The sequence below is a fragment of the Humulus lupulus genome, chromosome X (genome assembly GCF_963169125.1).
Source record: "Humulus lupulus chromosome X, drHumLupu1.1, whole genome shotgun sequence".
NCBI classification, from domain to species: domain Eukaryota; kingdom Viridiplantae; phylum Streptophyta; class Magnoliopsida; order Rosales; family Cannabaceae; genus Humulus; species Humulus lupulus.
In genome coordinates, this window is record NC_084802.1 from 155909703 (window position 1) to 155931562 (window position 21860).

A 21860-nucleotide genomic window follows, 5' to 3' on the forward strand; every position below is an offset into this window, starting at 1 on the left:
AAATCAACAAACTTGAGGAAGCATTCAAACTCCTTCGAGAAGGGAAAAATAAAGAAAAGGCCTATGATTCAGATGAGGTGCTCGAGCCTTTTGCTCCCCATAATTCTAACACACCATTCCTCAATGGTTTCAAGATACCCCACGTGGCGCTCTACGATGAGACTACCTACCCAGGCAGCCAATTGAGCACGTTCAATACTAAGATGCGAGCCAACAATGTTGGATATGAGCTTAGATGTATGCTCTTCCCCACCATACTCACTAGACCAGCAAAGAATTGGTTTGAAAATTTCCGAAGACACTCGATCTCGTCTTAGGATCAGTTGTCTAAGGAGTTCAAGAAACAGTTCCAAGTTATGAATCACTGAAGAGCTACCTGGCAAGGTTCAATATAGAGGCAGCCTAAGCTCGCAACGTTGATGACAACAGTCATCTTATGGCAGTACGAGCTGGAGTATTTCCAGGAAGTCCTCTTTGGGACGACATGCAAAGGAAGCTTGTGAGGACAATAAGCAAATTCACCACTCGGGCCCAGAGGTATTTCAATGTAGAGGAGGCAAGGTTGGCACTTAAATTGGCTCCTCTGTCCTCAATAACTAAAACAACAAATGTTAACTCAATCACTACCTCGGTTGCACCCTCCACGATAACGTCCTGTAATTCTCTTAACATAATTTGCTGAAGAAAAAAAACATAACAATTTTCTAAAAGAAGGAAATCGAAAATCCATATAAAAAAAACTTTTCAAAACATGCAAGAGTTTGGAAGTATGTGCATACTTAAAAGTAAATTACAGTATCATAATTTTAAACATTCAACAAGCCCAAAATAATTTCTTAGTTATCAGATGGGTTCTAGTAACCAAAACATAATTTCCCCAAAAGGTTGGTCCACATGTACATTCTTGCAGATAAACTCCAGCGCTCACTGATCCATTTTTCCTTTGAGCTTACCTACAACACGAAACAACTAGGTAAGCGAAATGCTTAGTAAGAACAACTTAACAAACATAACAACATAAACAGAGCAAGAACTTAACTAACTGTAACTAGGCAGATAATCAACCAATAATAGGATTCTGATGAAACCGAACCCTAATATACAATTTAAGAACGTACAAACGTTCTGGGAAACTTATTGTCATGCCTCATAACCAAGATTTGTATCCTGAAAGTACACTTGCACGCATAAAATCCCAGAGCATACATACGTCTTAACTGGTAACATACATACTTACTTACTCAGTTGTATCATAACATACATAGTTACTTAGTCATTCATATCATATCATACATACATGCTTACTTAGGGTTCCGGAGGAACCTTCAACATAGCTTAACATATATCAACATATCTTAGCATAGCTTAGCATATCTCAACATATCTTAACATAGCTTAACATATCTTAATACATCTTAACATATCTCACCATAGCGTTGACGGGTGTAAACTAGTTACAGCGGTTACCCAGACTCCTAGAGGAATTCATCATACTTTCTTAGCCATAGAGATTTGATTATGGAATTAACTTACTTACGTATCATGGAGTTTAACCAGACACTTATGTCACGGGTGTTAAGCCGGACTTCTTACATATTGCGATGACCAACTAACCTTAGTCACACAAGCATCGATGGCGAACCGGTTTCTCACATAGTTCCCCGGTGGCTGCCGGAGTTCATAGTTGTCACAGTAGCTAGCCGGACTCTTATGTCATGAGTGTTAAGCTAGAATTCTTACATATTGCAATGGCCAACCAACCTTAGCCTCAAAGGCATCGGTGGAAAACCGGTTTCTCACATAGTTCCCTGGTGGCTAGCCAGAGTTCATAGTTGTCACGGTAGCTAGTCAGACTCTTATGTCACGGGTGTTTAGCCGGACTTATTACATATTCCGATGGCCAATCGACCTTAGCCACACGGGCATCAGTGGCGAACCAGTTTCTAACATAGTTCCCTGGTGGCTAGCCGGAGTTCATAGTTCTCACGGTAGCTAGCCGGACTCTTATGTCATGGGTGTTAAGCCAGACTTCTTACATATTGCGATGGCCAACCGACCTTAGCCACAGGCATCGGTGGTGAATCAATTTCTCACATAGTTCCCCAATGGCTAGCTGGAGTTCATAGCCATCGCAGTAGCTAGCCAGACTGCTTACCTTAGTCATGAGTATGTGAATTCTCTAGGACCACGGTCTTGAGTAAACCTTCTAGGACTAATTCAAATTATTAACTAATAACTCAGTTATCTAAACTAGTCATTAACGTGTTGTATCCAAACATATCATAAGTTGTCTTACCCAGATTCCTTAACGCTTGCTCGTGGGAACCTTCTATCCAGAAGCGAGCCTTCACGCTTAGATAACACTGTAGTGAAACCACACAGTGACTCGGATTAAACTATGGCATTTTCTTATAGTTAATATTCCACAATAGCTACATGAAATAAATTCTTAGGGATTCTATACTATAGTCTCTTATACACTTCATAGTGTATAAGGCCGGATTTCGTTTCAGTCTTAACGGTATCATAGGAAAACCGGTCTCGCCGCGACACACTCACCGTGCCATGCATTTTAATATTCTTTAAATGAAGAACTCACTTATCGGATAACTCGTATTTTGGTTTTAGGAAAAATGAGTTATACTCAACTCATATCTTTAGAAAATATCAACTTGTCATCCTCTTATGAAAATTTATCGTTTTCTATTATTTACCAAAATACCACTTATTGATATGTTTCAAATAATATCTAACAATGTCATATCGCTCTCTTAAAGGTTCTACAAAACCCAAACTCCCATTCTTACCAATTCTCATCCATAACCTAGGATCTCTCCTTATGTTTTTTTCTTTAAAGAAGGAAAATTGGGCCCTTAACTTATAATATGGTAAAAATCAACTTTTCGTTAAGGTTCGAAATTGCTACCTTTAAGCTTTTAGGGAAATTTGAAAACATTATTTCTCTTAAACCATAACACATTTTTATCTCAAATTTTACAGGAGTCCTTTTACACATCTTAACTAATTTCCTCCAAAATTTTATAATTTTTGGGATGGCAAAACCTATTCGGAGTTTTAAAGAAATCTGGGCAGTGCCTGCTGCCCAGAAGTTTTTCCCAGTTTTTATGGTAAATTAGAAAATTTATTTCTCTTACACTGTTGCCCAGTTATTTCTTAAATTTTACAGGGATATTTATAAATTTCTAAATTAGCTTCCTACAAAATTTCATAATTTTTGGAATCATAAAACTTAACCAAATGTTTAAATCCATCTGGGCAGTGCTTGCTGCCCAGAAATTTTGTTTCTAGATTCTAGGACAAATTTTGAAAAATCATATCTCTTATACCTTAACATATTTTCCTTTACAATTTCACAGTGACCCTTATGCATGTTTAAAATAACATCTTAAAAAAGTCCATAGCTTTTTTAGTAGTAAAACCTGTTCAAAAGTCAAAATAATCTGGGAAGTGCATGCTGCCCAGAAATTTCCCAGACAAGATGCCAAAAAATTCAAAACTTCGATTTGAAAACTCCTTTTTTCGATTTTTAAAAGCCTAAACTCAAGTAATCATCTAGAACTATGCAAACATACAAATTATTTCCATAAATAGAGGTAGTAGGGTATGATTTGACCCGTTGGAAGTCAGACCACGAAAACTTGGCAGCATGCATTTTTACACATTCTAGCAAAACTAAACACAACTAGCAAAACCCTAGCCATATGCATGCATGAAAATCAACAAATCAACCAATCTAACCCTCAAGCATAAAATAAACTTCAAAAATCAACAAAAAAACCTATACAACCAGATCTAACATCAATAACCAAAAACAACTTAAAACCAACCAAAGATCTACCTTTGATGGTTCTTGCTTGGAGATAATAGTCCTTAGCTTGTCCAAACTTCCTTCTTGGATTCTATACCCTTAAACTGAGCCCCATAGGTTTCACATGAAGATTTTTAGAGAGTGTTAGGGTAGAAAATGGAGATGAGTGGAAAGAGAAAAAACAAACTTAACCAAATCCTAAAATCTTACCTTGATTCTCACTAAAGCACCAAAGAGCTTCCAAACCTTGAAATCTCCTTAGAACCACTTCTGTTTTTGCCCTAGAACACAAGATCCATGCCATACATGGCCATTAGAACCACACGCATGCACAGAAAATCCCCTTAGGGTTTTGGGTTTGAAAGAAAAAAAAAAGAGAAGGAAGAGCTATGATCCGAAGCTTACAATGCTAGAACTCTTGAAGATCTCCTTCCTTCAATGGAGGTGAGTACTCTTGAACTTGTGAAGAAGAGAAGAAATGCAACAATGGGGGTTTAGGGGACTTAGCATTTCGGTTTGGGGAGTGTAGGGGAAGAGAGAAAGTTTGCTTGAGTGGAAAAAATTGATTTTTGAGGGAAGCGTGTAGTTTTGGTGAAAAAGGAACAAAAATATGGAAGAGCATTAATCATTATGGTAGTCTCTTAATCTTCCCTAGGATATGTGTCATAAGACACTTGAGTGGATAGGCATAGCCTAGCTGCCCACCTTTCTCTCTCCTCCCTTGTGAAAAAACTTTTATGCCATTGCCAAATTTTACCACACTTTAAGGCATTCAAGGACCCTTTGGTAATTTCACTTATAATTTTTAACCAAAATTTTACCCTGTAGTTTTTAAATATCCCAAGCTAAAATTAATTAAATAAATGTGACCAAAAATAAATTTTGTCACATAACACATAATTTTGGTAATTTACTCAAATTGACCGAAATGCCCTTAGGGGCTCAGGCAAGAATTTCCATTCTTAAACCTGATTGATTGGAATTAAATCCACAATCAAATTTTCGTAAATTTATTGGCTCGACTATAAAGTCCCAGTGTCAGACAAAAATAATATTTTATGCCATAGTATTTCCTATTTAATTAATCTGACATTTTTACCCGATTAGGGTTTTCGACCCGGTCCATGACCAAAGGTCTCAGTTTCTAAAATAAACCACACTTACCACAGCATGGCAAGCATTCACACATCAAAACCTCTTGTAACATATGTTCCCCTGACATAATATATAATATAGGGAATTAAAAATATTCGAACTAGAGTTTACCCAGTGCCCTAAACGCGGGGCGTTACATCCACAACACAACCCTCAGGAGACAATTTTTCTAAGAGAAAGAAGAATGAATGGAACAACCCCGAGGCTGATGGGGGTAAGAAAAATAAAGGAGATAAACACTTCTCCATTTATATAATATATACTGAGCTCACAGATACTCGGAAGAATATATTTGTCGCAAATGAGAATCAGGTCCCCTTTAGGCGACCCGATGCAATGTGACATCAAAGAACCTAGAGGGATTCAAACAAGTTCTGCAGATTCCACAGGCATGTGGGTCATACAACTGATGAATGCATACAGTTAAAAGATGAGATCAAAGGGTTGATCTCGAGAGGCTACCTCAGGCAATACGTCCGAAACTGGAACCAATTCCATGGTTCGCCTGGTCAAAAGGCAGTTCTGACTCAACCAGCCCAACAGGCTACGGCCCCACCTGCGAGGGAGGGTAATCGACCTCCCTTGTAACGCCCTACTGCCCAGGGACTGTTACACTATGTATTTTAAACTGTGTTAAACTCTCTAACCGAGTCATTTGGCCATAATCGTGTAACTAAATGTGATTAACGGTTTAGGCTTAAAAATTTTGGTCAAAGATACAATGTTTCACTAAAACGCTTACTGTATACATTGGGATCCCAAAATACATTTTGAAGGTTAATTACAATAAAAGAGTTATAATCAACCGATCTAAGTGGAAAAATAGGGTTTAACCCTAGTTCCTCTTTAAACCCTCGGCAGTGGTGGTCGAGCAGTCGTATATGTACACATCGTCATCTAAGCTCTCCAACTTAAGGACGGTCCAGCTTTTTTTTACCTTTACATGCACCACATAGCACCCGTGACCTGAGGCTCAGCAAGAAAACTCAAACATATGCTCATAAGCAGGACATAACGTGTCATCAAATCATAGGAAGCATGCCTAGTAGTAAAAACCCTATTCATGCATCCAGGCAAGTACAAAGAAATGTTGATGGAGTCCTTTGCCCTGAGTAGATGACTAATAAGTCTCTCTGGGGATGTGCGCCCTGAACATATGACTAATAAGTCTCTCTAGGGACCTGTGTCCTGAATAGATGACTAATACGTCTCTTTAGGGTCCTGTGCCCTAAATAGATGACTAATAAGTCTCTCTGGGGTTTTGCACCCCGAATAGATGACTAATAAGTCTCTCTAGGGTCCTACGCTCTAAATAGATGACTAATAAGTCCCTCTGGGATCCTGCGCCCTGAGCCATGTGACTTTCAGTCACCTGAGCCTTTTAGCCCTGGCTCTGAGTAACTAGCCTTAGGCTAGCCAAGCGCTTTAGTTTTCTTCGACCAATAGGTCGGTCAAGCATTTAATGCTCATGCTGATTAGATCTAATCATTTTGGCATGCATTAAAAACACTAATGCCGCTCTTGACTCATAAGTTAATTCCAGACGACCAGCGCTCAATACAGTTGTCGATCATGACTGATAAGTTAGAGCTTCACGACCAGTACTAAACACCATTGTCATTTCTTAACTAATAAGTTAGAGCTTCCTCAATGAGGTAATGCAAACCTCGAATTCCATGAAGGCATAATATCCCTCTCACATAGAGACTTGTATACTGATCAACTGTATTACTCGTCCTTACTGATAAAAGTGAGCTGACTTTGTATACTTGTCCATAATGACCCAAACTGAATCATGCTGGCCCACTATCCTGGGCAGCCCCACCACGAAATTTATCGTGATGCTTCCTTACTTCTACTATGTAATACACAAAGGTTGTAATGGCCCTACTTGTTTCTAATACTTTGTCTTGACTTGCTAACAGGTTAGGAACTTTGCCACATATTCAATCAAGTCCCTCTCCATCCAAGGCCACCAATATAAAGCTTTCAGATCCTAGTACATCTTCATGATGCCTGGATGAAGAGAATAAGAGGTAGTATGAGATTCACCCAGAATCCCCCGTTTAATCCCAATGTCCACCAGATCCCAAGTTCGATCCCTATACCTCAATAAACTCATACGTGGCACTACATATTCCTTAGCTAATCTAGCTAAGACATTCCACTCAATTATTTCCATTTTTGGTTCTCTCAACTGTTTTCCTTTGATCCTCTCTACAAGAGTAAACTTAAGCATAATGTTGGCCACCTAGCCCACCAGTAACTCTTCTCTAGTTCTAGTCATATCCTTCAACTAACATGTTGCGTAGGAAATTACCTTTTCTGTCAATAAGATACCATAATAACTTATAAATTGGTTTTGATCTGTAGGAAGACTCGAAACTCTTCCCCAAAGCACATTTAATATTCTGTCCGTCCAAGGAAACTCCTGTCCTCTGAGGCGTTCCTCGACCTCGACAAATCTCCAACTGAGAGTATACCACAATACCGTCGATCAAGACGATCATAAATCCAATTCAGATAATCTTTGAATACTTAGTTCATCTAATCCATCAAAACAACTCGGCATTAATCAAATCCAAAAAACATAACTCAACACTCCTAGTGCCCATATCTAATATAAAAAGCATTCTTTTGCATATCCTTCTCCCTGATTTTTAGCTGGTAATAACCAGATCAAAGATCCACCTTAATGAATATCATCTTACTCAATAACTGAACCTTTAGTTCTTACAGCTCTGTTGAAGCCGCTCAATACGGTGTCCTAGACCTAGTTCTGTCCCTGGCACCATCATAATCACCATTCTATCTCTTTGTGTAAAGGTAATTGTGGCAAATCCTCTGGAACATATTCAGAAACTCACAGACGAATCCAGTCTGTCCTGGTCCCACTGGCACGACCTAAGTGGTATTCATCACACTAGCTACGAGTCTTATGCATCATCCTTCCATAGGTCTTTAGCTCTAAATACAGATGTCATAAACATACAATGTCCATGCACAGTGCCATCAAATACAAGGGTTTCTTACCCTAAAACCCAAGGGTTACCATCCTTTCCTTGCAATCTTTCATTGCCCCGTACTTGGTTAACCAATCCATATCCAGGATCATATCGAAGTCAATCATAACCAACTCTATCAAATCAACTGATGAGTCCTTCTCACCATAACCTAACCCACCTCTTAAAATTACCAATAGAGTATCACATTCTCATCACAACATAACCATGTAATCTGCATATCAAGTCTATACCTCACTAGATGCAACAAGCAAATAACAACATGGAACAAAAACTAGCCAGCATAATACAAAACTCATAAATAGGAAGCTAACCTGCCACTACTGAGGAACTAACCTCAATCTCAGTCTCTAACTCTGACTGCATCAGAGCGAACACTCAAGTTGGAGTAGAGTTTCCACCCCCTTTTGCTCATCTATCCTCAGTCCTGAGCAATCCTTAATGAGGTGCCTAACCATTCTACAAAAGAAACATCCCTTTGCTTGACATTCCTTTAGATGATGCCTCTTACACCGAGTCCATTTCGGGTAAAATTTCTGATTTTCGTCCTTGCCCTGATGGCGTACCGCAGCACTTCGAAACTCCTTTCCTAAACCAGAGGTACCGAATACATTGATAACTCTTCTTTCCTGATCACAGAGATCTCTGCCCCTACCTGATCCAACCAATGGAGGTATCACTACTTGAGCACTACGCTCTCCAGCAATCTCCTTCACAATCTCATTTCCTGTGCTCTCAACAGCAAGAGTCTTCCCTACCACCTGAGCGTAGGTAGACATTTCATGTACTAGGGCGACTCTAACACCCTAAGCTATTCTAGGATTCAATCCCTGGATAAATCTTTCCTTCCGAGCTACATCTGTGGGTACCATATCAAAAGAAAACTTGGCCAACCCATCGAATCTATTAACATACTCGGTTACTGTTGCATTTCCCTGAACCAGGTTCAGAAACTCATTTGTCTTAGCAATCTTAACTGCATCACAGTAATATCTTTCATTAAACATTTGCCTAAATTCTTTCCTGTCCATTGCAGTTGTGTCTCGTGTCTGGGATACCACTTCCCACCACATCCGGGCATCTTCCTGCAACACATATGTCGCACAGATCACCCTATCGTGACCTACCACCCCCATACTATTTAGGATGGAACTGATCATGCCCATCTATTGCTCAGCTCTGAATGGATCTAGGCCTCCCTTAAAAACTAGAGGGTAATATTCCTGGAATCTACCACAAAGAAATTCCCACCTGTTCTCAACCCTAGGCTGAGCCAATACCAGTGCCACTCCTGGCATAGCAAAGGAAGAGGTGTTCCCTGACAAAACCTGCTGCTGTTTTAAACACTTGATCTCATCCTCTTCCCTCTGAATCTTATATGCATATATGTAAACACCTACTCCAAATTCTGAAGGGCGGGTGAAGAGCTCGGGCTCTGGCTGAAATTTCCAGCCTCAGTATAACTACCACCAGGTCTCATTAACTACCTTGGGTACATAACCTCTGATTGAATTTGCAGTTAATAACTTGACCCATTCAACATGATGAGCATATTCAAAAGCCTTCCCCATGGGAACAATCACACAACACCACATTCTCATATCACTACAGTGCTAAAAACACGCCCACAACATTCATGCATCAATCATTACCCTTGCTCTTCCAACATACATACCATGCTCTCAACTCCAACATGCAAATAACACATTTATATATTCACTGAGCAGGTAATCATATAATCATATCAATAGTCAAGGGCTAAGCCCTAACAGAATCTCATGCTCCCTAAAAAGGCATGCAGGTAAAGCATTTACATTCTATTTAAGCAATTACGCACATAACCAAAAAAATAGTTACCATACCCTGAGTGAAGCTTGTCTTTAGTGACGAGTGTACATGCCAGGCTTGTCTACAGGAACCCTTAACCTCAGCTCGCTCTGATACCAAGTTGTAACACCCTACTACCCAGGGACTATTACGTTGTGTATTTTAAATAGTGCTAAACTTGCTAACTGAATCATTTGGCCAAAATAGTGTAACTAAATGTGAGTAATAGTTTAAGGTTAAAAAATTTGGTCAAAGATACAACGTTTCACTAATACGTTTACTGTATACATTGGGATCCCAAAATGCATTTTAAAGGTTAATTACAATAAAATAGTTACAACCAGCCGACCTAAGCGGCAAAATAGGGTTTAACCCTAGTTCCTCTTTAAACCCTCGGCCGTGGTGGTTGAGCAGCCACATATGTAGACATCGTCACCTAAGCTCTCCAACTCAAGGATAGTCCAACTTTCTTTTACCTTTACCTACACCACATAGCACCCGTGAGTCGAGGCTCAGTATGAAAATTCAAACATATGCTCATAAGCAGGACATAACGTGTCACCAAATCATAAGAAGCATGCCTAGTAGTAATAACCATATTCATGCATCCAGGCAAGTACAAATAAATGTTGATGGAGACTTATGCCCTGAGTAGATGACTAATAAGTCTCTCTGGGGATCTGCGCCCTGAACAGATGACTAATAAGTCTCTCTGGGGACCTGTGCCCTGAATAGATAACTCATAAGTCTCTCTAGGGTACTGCGCCCTGAATAGATGACTAATAAGTCTCTCTGGGGTCCTGCACCCTGAATAGATGACTAATAAGTCTTTCTAGAGTCTTGCACCCTGAATAGATGACTAGTAAGTCTCTCTGAGGACCTGCGCCCTGGCCATATGACATTCGAGTCACCTAAGCCTTTTAGCCCTAACTTTGAGTAACTAGCCTTAGGCTAGCCAAGCGCTTTAGTTTTCTTCGGCCAATAGGTCGATCAAGCATTTAATGCTCATGTTGATTAGATCTAATCATTTTGGCGTGTGTTAAAAATGCTAATGCCGCTCTTGACTCATAAATCAATTCCATACGACCAACTATAAGTACTATTGTCGATCATGACTGATAAGTCAGAGCTTCACAACCAGTGCTAAACACCATTCTCATTTCTTAACTAATAAGTCAGAGCTTCCTTAGTGAGGTAATGCAAACAGACATATATCATATGTCAAATATCCATATATAAGGCAATCAACATGCTTAATCAATAATCACAAGCATAATCATAATTATGCACAATTACAGAGACTCAAGCTCTGATCAATTCCCTATTTAACATTCATGCCATGCCATAACCACATGTATCACATGCATCACATATTGGGTGCAGTTTTCTTACCTTTGGTCCAAGCACAGGTTACCAATAAATGACCCTCACGCACGATTCTGTTTTCAAGCCCCTAGCGATCACCTAGTCACAACCATGATAAAAAATGAGTAAATAAATACTTTCAAATTGATTCCTAGCCTCTGGGATGTCAAATCCTACCCAACTGGGTAGTAGGATCGATCCCAAGCCCTTAGTGTTAAGTTCCCACGACTAAAAACTGAATATGTCCAAAAATGCACAAGCGGGTTGCGACATGGCCCTGAGGGTCACGACTTGCCTCCATGATAGAGAGCCCTCCTCTGGGCTTCAAGGTACAAACCGCGACTTGGCCCTTGAGAGTGGCGACACGCCCCCCAGACAGACTCTTCCTGGTTCTGGGTTCACTCAGGTTGCGACTTCCTAGAACAAGGTTGCGACTTGACCACGAACCCTGCCATTTTCTATGTTTTCTCCCATTTAAAACCTTCCAAAAACCTATCCAAACATATCCAAATCCAAAAATCTAAGTTCCCAAACATCCCAATGATCCAAAACCATCAAAACCCAAATCTCAAACCATCCAAAAAAATCATCAAAACATAAAATCCAATCAAAGCTTAAAAACTTGAAAACTTAAAACTCGGATTACCTCTGATTGAGTCGTTTCCCAACTAAATCCTTCGGCAATAAGCTTCTAATCTTCCCTAGAATCGATATGCCTGAATCCAAGTCCTAAAACTCAAGTTTCCTTCGAAAATGTGATCGGTTTCAAAAAGGGGACGGGAGAGAGAGAAAGTACATTCTGAACGTTCTTTACATTTCTGACAGGTTACTTCGAGCTTAAGTAACCTCAATCAAATCCTAATGCTTAGGGTCCCAAAAATGTCCCCCACGGTAAAATAGTCAAAACTCCCATATTTCCCTCCTAATCTCACTAACTCCCAATATATCATCAAATAATCATTCCCATTACCCAATATCCTAAATATGCTAAATACCCAAAATACCCCTTGACTCACTCCGAGTCAAGTATGGGTCCCGTTGTGACTTTCCCACTAGCTTGCTCCCTAGGATCATCTCGTGCCGAGTAACCCAAACATACTCACATAATAATGTGGTCTCACACACACATATATCATATATATGCCAAATATTCCCAAAACGGGCCAAATTATGAAAATTGCCCAATTAAACAGAATTGGGACCACATGCATATTTAATACACCTAAACATGCATATCAAGTCATATTATAATATAACTCACATAATCACATAATGATGCACATAAATATAACATAATCACATAATTCCATAATTTGTCATCCTGACCCCCTAATCAAGGCCCTAAGCCTTATTAGGAAATTTGGGACGTTACATCCCCTAATTGATGGAGAACACGTAATGACCATTGTCGGGGAACCACACTTTGCAGGGTCGGGAAGAAATGGTTAGAAGAGGTATGTCTAGGAGCTAAAAACAGGAGATGGATCTCCCTATGTGCCTAAACCACGACCTCCGACACATAGAGAGTTTAATCATGTTGAGTCTATTATAGTACAGTTTTAGAGTGTGTTTTAGTCTTTAAAGTGGTTTTGTGTGGTATTATGCTTGTGTTTGGTGTGTATTTTCAGGTTTTAATAGTTTATGAAGGGATGGCATGGATGTGGTATAAAATGTATTGAACTGGGGATGATTTCTGTGGTTTCTGCATATAGTTAGATGACTGATTGTTCATGGATGCCTAGAGAGACCACAACATTGAAAATTGATTTTGAAAAGTGATTTAAAATTATTGGACGATGGGCCTGCGTCGCTTTAAAGAGGAGTCACGGCGCATTCAAAGTAAGATAGGCTGCTAAATTCTTGAAACGGAAGGGTCGCAGTGCTTGAATTAGAGCCGCGGTGCATGCACTCATTGTTGAAATAGAGTCGCGGCACTTGAAAGTGGAGCTGCGATGCTTGAGAAGTCAGACGCAAGCTGAATCTAGGCATCTAGAGGCGGGTCGTGACGCATCTGTGAGGGGATTGCAGCGCTGAGAGTCCATATGTGAACGTTGAAGGGCACTTTTGTCCTTTGTGGCTAAAAAATTTTAGGGTTGAATACTTACGCATTTTTTTTAGAAATAGAGACAAAGTTGATCAGTTTTTAGTGCAGTTTTTATGAAGGGAGCAAGGAGAACAACTGGAGAACGATTTCAGAGATCAATTCTAGAGTTCTTTTTCCTCTTCTTTAATTTTCTTTATGTTAGATTTTAGTATTATGGATTTCTTTGATATGTTGATGAACTAATTTAAGTTTTAGGGTTTTTAATTGAATCTCTTGAACCTCTTTTATGAATTAATGCAAAGTTTATGATTTCTCTTCTTCTCTATTAAGATCAGTTCAATTTGTGGTTTTGATATGTGATTGATTGGCCATCTTTTTACATAATCTTTATGAGTTTGAATTAAAATGTCAAAAGTGAGGTTCAAATATGCTATAATTGATCAGACATAAGTTTAATCTTGAACGAGAGTATCATGATTGTTTGTGTGGTTTTTGAGTTTTTAATCTTAATGCTTCTCTTATGTGAATTTATCGTAGAAATATAGAAATTTCTCATTTAGGTCGAGTTTAATATTTCATAAACTGAGTATTAATTGTTTTTGGTAAACTCACTATCTTAATAAGAAGGAAAGAATGGTAATCTTGCATTAATAAATAATAGAGTGGATATTTGATAAGAATAAATTCCCTAATTTGTTCTTGTGGATGCCAAGAATCCACCAAGGAAAAAATATCTAATCCCTGTTTGAAATGCATGGCTAACGGTCACTTAGTCATGCTATCGGGCTAGGCCTATAGGTCTCACGAGCCCACATTCAAGCGAACACTCTCATGTGCCCCGCAGGTCTCTACCTTGCTAAAGACTCGAAGGCTCACGACACCCTTGTGTGTCTCGCGCCCCTGGGCCTTTCGAGGCCCTCGCCTCGTGACCATGTGTTGGCGTCCATGTGCCTCACGGGACCCTTGCCTGGTTGGAGACCCAAGTGCCAAGCTCTTAGGAGTCATGCTCCCATGCGGCTCACGAGGCCACTGCCTCGCTAAAGAACAAATCGCCTTGCGCCCAGGTGCCACACACCCTTGGGCCTCGCAAAGCCACCACCTCGCTGAACACCAGAACGTCTCAGGCCAAGGGCCTCGCACCAATGGCCTCGCGCGTGCGCCAGGATAGGCCTCGTGCGCGGAGCCTCGCCTCACTGAAGACCAAATCGCCTTGAACTGAGTGTCTCGCAAGGACACCCCATGTGCCCCTTCTCATACCATTCAGGTCTTGCGAGGCACATGCCTCGCCTGCAAAGCATTGCATCTCATACCAAGGGTGTCGCAAGGCCAGCCCCTGCATGTGGCATCACATCTTTCGCTGAAGGACTTGCGAGGTGCACATCTCGCCTACCATGTTGTACCTAGAGCCAAGGACATCGCGCCTAAGGCATGAAAGGTCCCCTATGTATCCTTTTCATAGGGCATCACGCGAGGTCCTTGCCTCTCAGACATATTGGGATTGTGTCATCCATGACAACGTATAGGGATTTCAATACTTGAAGAATAAGGTACCTTGTGTGGGTAAAAGCCTATGTATGACTCGAGGAGCTCGTACAGGTACGGAATGCACCTACAAACCAAGAGGAGTTGGAGTACAGACACGATGTACACGCCAGACAAGTAGTGTTCGTATGAGTAAGGTACCTGATGTGGTCCTCATCAGCCAATCTCTGACACTTGTACTAAACAAGTGGTGGAGGTACATCCAGGTGGAGGTGCTCCAACAAACTCTCGGCATGTACTAGAGCCGACCACCACGCTTCTAGCACCACTACCACCTGTAAACTACATTTGCAGAGTCGTGTCTCCAGGGACCACAATGTACTAAGAGTCATTAGAGCTTTACTATAAATATGACCTCCCTTCATCTGAGAAGGGGGGATTTTTGGGAAGTATTTTGTAACCAGTTATTACTAATGAAAGGTGACATTCAACATTCTCTCCATTCTTCATTTTAGAGTTCCAGCATTTGCATTTGATGTTCTTGAAATCATAAGGAAGTTTACCTGACATTTAGTGAGTTTAAAGTTCACTTCTTTTACAACTTTAAAAGTCCTTGATCTAACTTAGTTGACGAGTTCTTATCGTCAACAGTTGGGCGCCGTCTGTGGGAGGGATAAGTACCAAGCCACTATTCTTCCATTGATTCTGGAAGAGAAAGATGCCAAGACACTCTAAGCGACTGGGCGAACCAAGAGAGGTGGAGGTCCACCTTGACGGAGATCAGTTGAAGGCCTCCATGAAGAATCCTACGCCACCCGAAATGTTTCCTGGAGATGAAAGGGAGGTTTCGTCCCCAGCTGTCCAGCCTGAGGAGAACTATCCTAGACCATCGGCTATTCCTGCGAAAGATGCCAAAGAGTTTCCGCCCCCAAGTCCACCGCAGGTGCCGAACTCTGGCCCGCAAGATCTGGGTTCGTCAACACACAGGCCAGACAAGAGCCCTCGAGTTCATTCCATAAGCTCAAGATCTAGGTCTCGATTTTACGAAGAGGAGATACGCAAGTTACACCGGAAGAACCAAAGGCTAGAAACCACCTTAGAGAATATGCAAGAGGTGTTGAATGGCCTGCTATAGGGAAAATCAAGCATGCCTCTTCCTAGACGAAAGGAGAAAGGCCAAGAGGGTGGAGAAACCACAGTCCCTGTGGATGATGGGAGGACTTGACTCTCCACTAGTAATACCCCTCAGAAAAAGTAGCATGAACATCCTGGGCAGGCGAAGCAGCCCCAGAGGCCAGGGCAGAAGAACAACGCTAACCTTCATAACGAAGCTGAAGTCGCCTCTAAGGAGGCACCACCTGACCTAAGAAAAAATCTCAATGGGAGGAGGTCATAAGTAAGGATGAAACCTCCTATGGCCCCTCCGAAGGGCAGAGAAAAGAAAAAGGCCAACCCAAATGAGCCGAGGGACTCCTTGAATAGGAGGCAACAAGAGCTAAACACTGAGATGAGGAGCCTTCAGAGCAAGATCGTCACAGTGTCTGGGGGGCACATTACCGATGAAGAGTTTGACTATGAGTCATCCTTCACGTGAGAGATCCAGTTGGAATGGTTCCCGACTAACTTTAAAGAACCTTATATGACCCCATATGAAGGCACCTCGGACCCTAAGTACCACTTGGACGCCTTTAATGATTTAATGAAGCTGAGAGGAATCAATAGCAAAGCAAGGTGTCACTGAAGGGGCCTGCATACAAGCAGTTCAAAAGGCTGAGGCTAGGGACCATTAGGTCATGGCACCAATTTTCCGACGAGTTTCTCCAAAAACATCATGATGTACGTGATTATACCCTATCGGGCACTAGCCTCGCTAATATAAAGCAAAGTGAAGGAGAAAGCTTGAAGAGCTACATCCATATGTTCAACATGGAGGCGGCTAAAGTGGGAAGCCTAATCAGGGGAGAACTCAAGATGGCAATCATGGCTGGAGTGCGCCTAGGTAGTTAGCTTTGGGATAATATGCTCAAAAGGGAGGTCACTGACTTAGATGATTTCTACGAACGCGCACAAAAGTACATTTGTGTCAGACATCCATGAGAACCTGAAGGCATCACTTGTCAAGTCCTCAGCCCCTGAAGGTTCAAATGATGCAAAAAAGAAAAGGGTGTACGAAGGCCCAAGAGAGGACCACCAGAGGAAGCACAAACACGAAGGCAATCCTAGGCAAACATCCCACACCTTCTACAATGACCTAACACATACTAGGGAGCATATATTCGTAGCAAACGAGAATCAAGTCCCCTTCAAAAGACCCCCACCAATGAAGAAAGATCGGTCAAAGAGAGACCAGGAAAGTACTGTCAGTATCATAAAGACATTGGCCTCACCACAGTGGAATGCACTCATTTAAAGGTGGAAATAGAGGAAATTATACGCAGGGGACACTTGGGTAGATACGTCCAAAGAGAAAATGAATGACCAGATGGTAGCCCTAGAGGTGCAAGGAGAGGTGAGGGCGATCTTCGGAGGACCAAGATTCGAAGGAGAATCGAGAAAGGGGCGAGATAGATACGCCAAGGAGGCCAGACGAAGTCCACCCCCATGCATGCTAAGCTTAGAACAACGATTCCCCGAAAAACTTTAAAGGGGAAAATGACTCAATAACCTTCACCGAAGAAGATGCACAGGGTGTGCATTTTCCTCACAATGACCCCTTGGTGTTAAGTATACAGCTGGCCAACATGAAGGTACATCAGATTCTGGTGGATAATGGGAGCTCCGTAGACATCCTATATCGCCCGACCTTAGAGAAGATGGGGCTGGGCATCATGAACTTAAAGCCCTACAACACCTCCCTGTATGGGTTTACAGGAAACACGTACAGCCCCTGGGCAATATTGAGTTGGCCCTCACCATGGGAGAGCTGCCCAAACAGACCACTGTAATGACAAACTTTGTCATAGTAAGTTGTTCCTCGACCTTCAATGCAGTATTAGGGAGACCCTCCCTAAGAGAATTGAAGGCGATAACCACGGTATACCACTTGGCCATAAAACTCCCAACCCCTGGAGGTGTAGAGAGCGTGAAAGGGGAACAGAAAGAAGCAGGGGAATGTTATAACATGTTCCTCCGCACAGTTATGAAACCGCCAGAACCTATGGCGATGGTAGTGCATGGGAGCACAAACACGCGTAAGTTCAATCCCAAAGTTACTAAGGAGATCAGAATCAATGGTTGTGCGTACACGCTTGAGAGGGAGCATTAGGTAAAGCTCCACTTTTAGTGCAATAAATCAAAAGGGTTACCATAGTTATCCCCCCAACATAGTTGTGAATCCTCCTCTTAAAAGCAGCTATGGATTAGAGGGGTAACCTAGATGCCCCGATATGTAGTAAGAACAATATCGCCATAGATACCTATGTACTCTACTTATTTTCAATGAATATGTTTCTTATTGGCATGACACGCTCCTCATTTAAGTGAGCACATATCTAACTCTCGTGTACCTATCACCAATTGGAATTATCAAAGTTCATGAGCAAAATAATCAAAGTGTCCGACGAGATAAATCTCGCCAACCACTTGGGGGCAGAGTATACAGCCAAAAAGGGTCCTAAAAGAGACCCTTACAAAAAAAAGGGAAATAAGGAAGAAAATCTTGCAAGGAATCTCTTGAGTTTAAGAAGATTAGCTACCCTTATGAACATCAAGAGGGTCAAAAGGTCCTACAGGAAGAGCCTCCTAATAAAGGCTGATACCTCCACGAGAGGAAAGGCCTCAGGAAGAGCATCCACCAATAAGCCTAGAACGGCCACCAAGCCGTCTAGCCAAAAAGGGTCCTAAAAGAGACCGTTGCAAAAATGGTACTATGCATAATGACGAGAAGGACGCTTCTCGCAAGAAATAACCAGCGCGTGCAAAAATATATAAATGGATGGCTAGAACCCAAAGGGTCAACATATCCTTACAAATACAATCAAGGTGCACCAAAGAGACCATCACTTTCGGTCCAAATAAAGTATCGACAAGTTATTAGGAAAAAGAGAGACCTATCGAACCCATTTGGCTCCTGTATACAGGGGTGGGCTCAAAAGGACCTCAAGCATAAAGAAGCAAAAACAAATGATCACATATATATAAAAAAAAAAAGTTGCGATAATGTTGCAAGATAAAATCGACATCAGCCACAGCAGGACTTAGAAAATTTCCCAAGAAAAATGAGGTTCAAATGAGCATACAACCAAATCGAATTAACAGGTAAAAGCTATAGAAGCAAAATCTCAAGGCCTCTTGCTGCAAGCATTCCACTCAGCCACCTTGACAACGACATGGTCACCAAAGGAGGAGAATTCAAAGCTAGGATTTTGCCTCCACATTCCATGGAGGGTGCGCTCTATGGACTTGTACTCGACCTCAGCCAAATTAGCCTCTAGAAGAGTGACCCTCTCCTACAACATCGCAGCCTTCGCTTTCGCTCTCCTCTTCTTTTTTGACGATGAAGAGGCCTTCGCCAGGGCCTTCTCTAGCTTGAGCTTAATGTCAGGAAGCTATCCCTCGAGCTCCTGAACTTTGACCGCTAGACGGTCCCTTTCAACGTTTTAGGAAGACAGGTCTCGTGCCGAGTCTGCGAAGTGTTGAGCCACCAGAGAAGTCTGCAAGGAAGCAAAAAGAAAAAAAAATGAGCAAACAAAGAACCCAAAACCCAAAAAAAAGTACCAATGTAAGACGCATGAACTCACCCAAGTTATGGAGTGCACAAGGGTCTCCCCAAGCTCCACCGTGGAAAAACTCTTGAGACCTCTCCACTTGGTCTCGGGAATACCATAGGCGACTCGGGTATACCTTTGCACATAAGGAGCTGACATGCGACTCACCCAAGATGACCCCTCCAAATCAGGAGTGCCCGAGTGAGCAGGGACGGATGACCCACTCACTGAGGGAGGAGGAGGCGCAGGAACATCAGACAAAGGGTGCCTCAAATCGTCATGAGTAGCAGGAGCGTAGGGAAGATTATCATATTCCTCGGAGAAAGGCATAACGAAGCACCCAGGCATGGTCTGTGGACCGTGGGAATGAGAGGTCGTGTTGCGGTCCGTAGGGACAAAAGGAGGGCACCCCCTAGAGGACGAAGATGACCGGGCTGGACGGTTAGATTCTAGGGAAACCTCCCCAGGTACCCATTCCACATCACCCCCATCCAAGTGAGGCTTGGATAGAGTCATCTTTTTCTTTCGCTCGGAAATATGCCACAGCAGGTCAGCTCCGAAACCCTGGATAAACCATAGTTGTTAAGGTTGGCCACAGTGAAGAGATGGGCGGCCATTTTCATAGCAGGGTCAGCATCGAGAAAGATGTCTACCGGTGCTGCCTCCGACTCAGGAACGTCGGGGATACTGAAGCTCTCTAAACAATCAACTCAGTTATCAATATGAGTATAACTTCCAAAATAGAAAATTCAATGTAAAAGGAAAAAGCTTGAAGTACTTACTTGGGGATGAGCAAAAATGTTCGCGGACGGAAAGGGGACCTTTCACAAAGAAAAAGTCATGCTTCCAGGATCCCGGGTTGGACACAGAACCCTCTATCAGGGAGACCTGAGAATTGGCTTTTTGCAGGAAATAGAAGCCTTTGGATTTAGGGGTGGGCATGAGATTGTACATAAAATGTACCTCTTAGGTCGTAGGAGCATGACCGTTAAGCTCCACAAATGCCATATATAGGCAGCTTAAAGTCAACTAGTTCTTAGGTGCCCACTGAAGCGGAGCAAGGTCGAAGTGGTTGAGGACCATGATGAAGGGCAGGTGTAAGGGAATGGTCCCACCCGCCTTCAAGATGTGCTCGCTCATGGCCACGTAGCCCCGGGGGGGATTATCGGCCCTGTAATGCCCTGAAATCCCTAATGCGGTTTAATGGCTGGATTAGTAGGCCGGGAGGGCCATAACTGTTTAATTATTCCATTAAATGATTATATGCATGTTTATGTGAATTATATTATAATATAATGTTATATGCGTGCACGTGGGTCCACATTTGATTATTAGGGTGTTTTGGTAATTTGGCCTGTTGGGGGCATATTTGTGTATTTGGGTGCATATTGTGATTTGTGAATGAGATCTCATTAGTATGGAGATATATTCGAGCTATTCGGCATGAGACGATCTTATATTATAAATTAGCAGTTTTGTCATAACGGGGGTCTTTTATTGGGATATTGAGTAATGAGAATGTTATTTGATGATAAATTGGGAGTTATCGAGATCAGGAGGAAATTCTGGAGGTTTACTTAAGCTTGAAGTAGTTTGTCAGATAGAACATACGTTAGAAAACCTCTGGTTCTTCCTGTTAGTTCATTTTTTCCGTTCAAGGCATTTTCGAAGAAATCTCGAGTTCTATGAGTCGGAATCAAGCAAGGATCGAGGCATAGCGATCCTAGGAAAGATTAGAAGCTTCTTGATCGAAGGATTTGACAAGAAACAACCCAATCAAAGGTAATCTAAGTTTTAAGTTTTGAGTTTTTAGAGTTTCTAAGCTTAGAATTGGCTTTCATGAATCGTTGAGTTTTTGGCTCGTTTGAGCCTTGGGATTTGATGGTTTTGAATCATTCGAAAGCTTGGGAACTTGGATTTGATGATTTGTAAGTGTTTATGTATGTTTTTGGAGGGTTTGGAATGAAGGAGAACGTGTTTGGGGATGGCTCTGGGTTGGGGGTCGCGGCCCTAGCTCGAAGAGCAGGTGGAGCAAGTTTGGCCTTGCTGGGCGCCGCGGCCCTAGGTGTAGGGCGTCGTGGCCCTTGCTCCTGGAGTGGCTAGGGGCCGCGGCCCAAGGTGTTAGGGCCGCAGCCCTTGGACAGGTTTGAGCCCGTTTGAGTGTTTTGGCCCCGGGAACGTGGTTTTAGGCCTCGGGATTGTTCCTACTACCCGGATTAGTGGGGATTGATGTCCCGGAGGCTAGATCTTGGTTTGGGAACCCTTGTTTATCATTTTATTGATGGTTTCCCATATTTGGTTATGACTAGGTGACCGCTAAAGGACTAAAAGTCAGATCGTTCTCAAGGGTCGTTCTTTTATTCATTCTCGCCCGAATTAAAGGTAAGAAAACTGCACCCTGTTTATGTGACATGCATGATTGTTGTTGA

At 42.0% G+C, this 21860-nt stretch overlaps 1 long non-coding RNA gene across 1 annotated transcript; it reads right to left on the bottom strand.

Moving 5' to 3' along the window:
- Nucleotides 1-636: 636 nt before the first annotated feature.
- LOC133805378 (uncharacterized) lies at nt 637-4403 on the bottom strand. The gene is made up of 4 exons (XR_009878946.1): nt 4235-4403; nt 4040-4110; nt 3860-3933; nt 637-953 (listed from the first exon to the last, which is right to left on the bottom strand). It is a non-coding gene; the product is annotated as an uncharacterized LOC133805378 (long non-coding RNA).
- Nucleotides 4404-21860: the final 17457 nt, after the last annotated feature.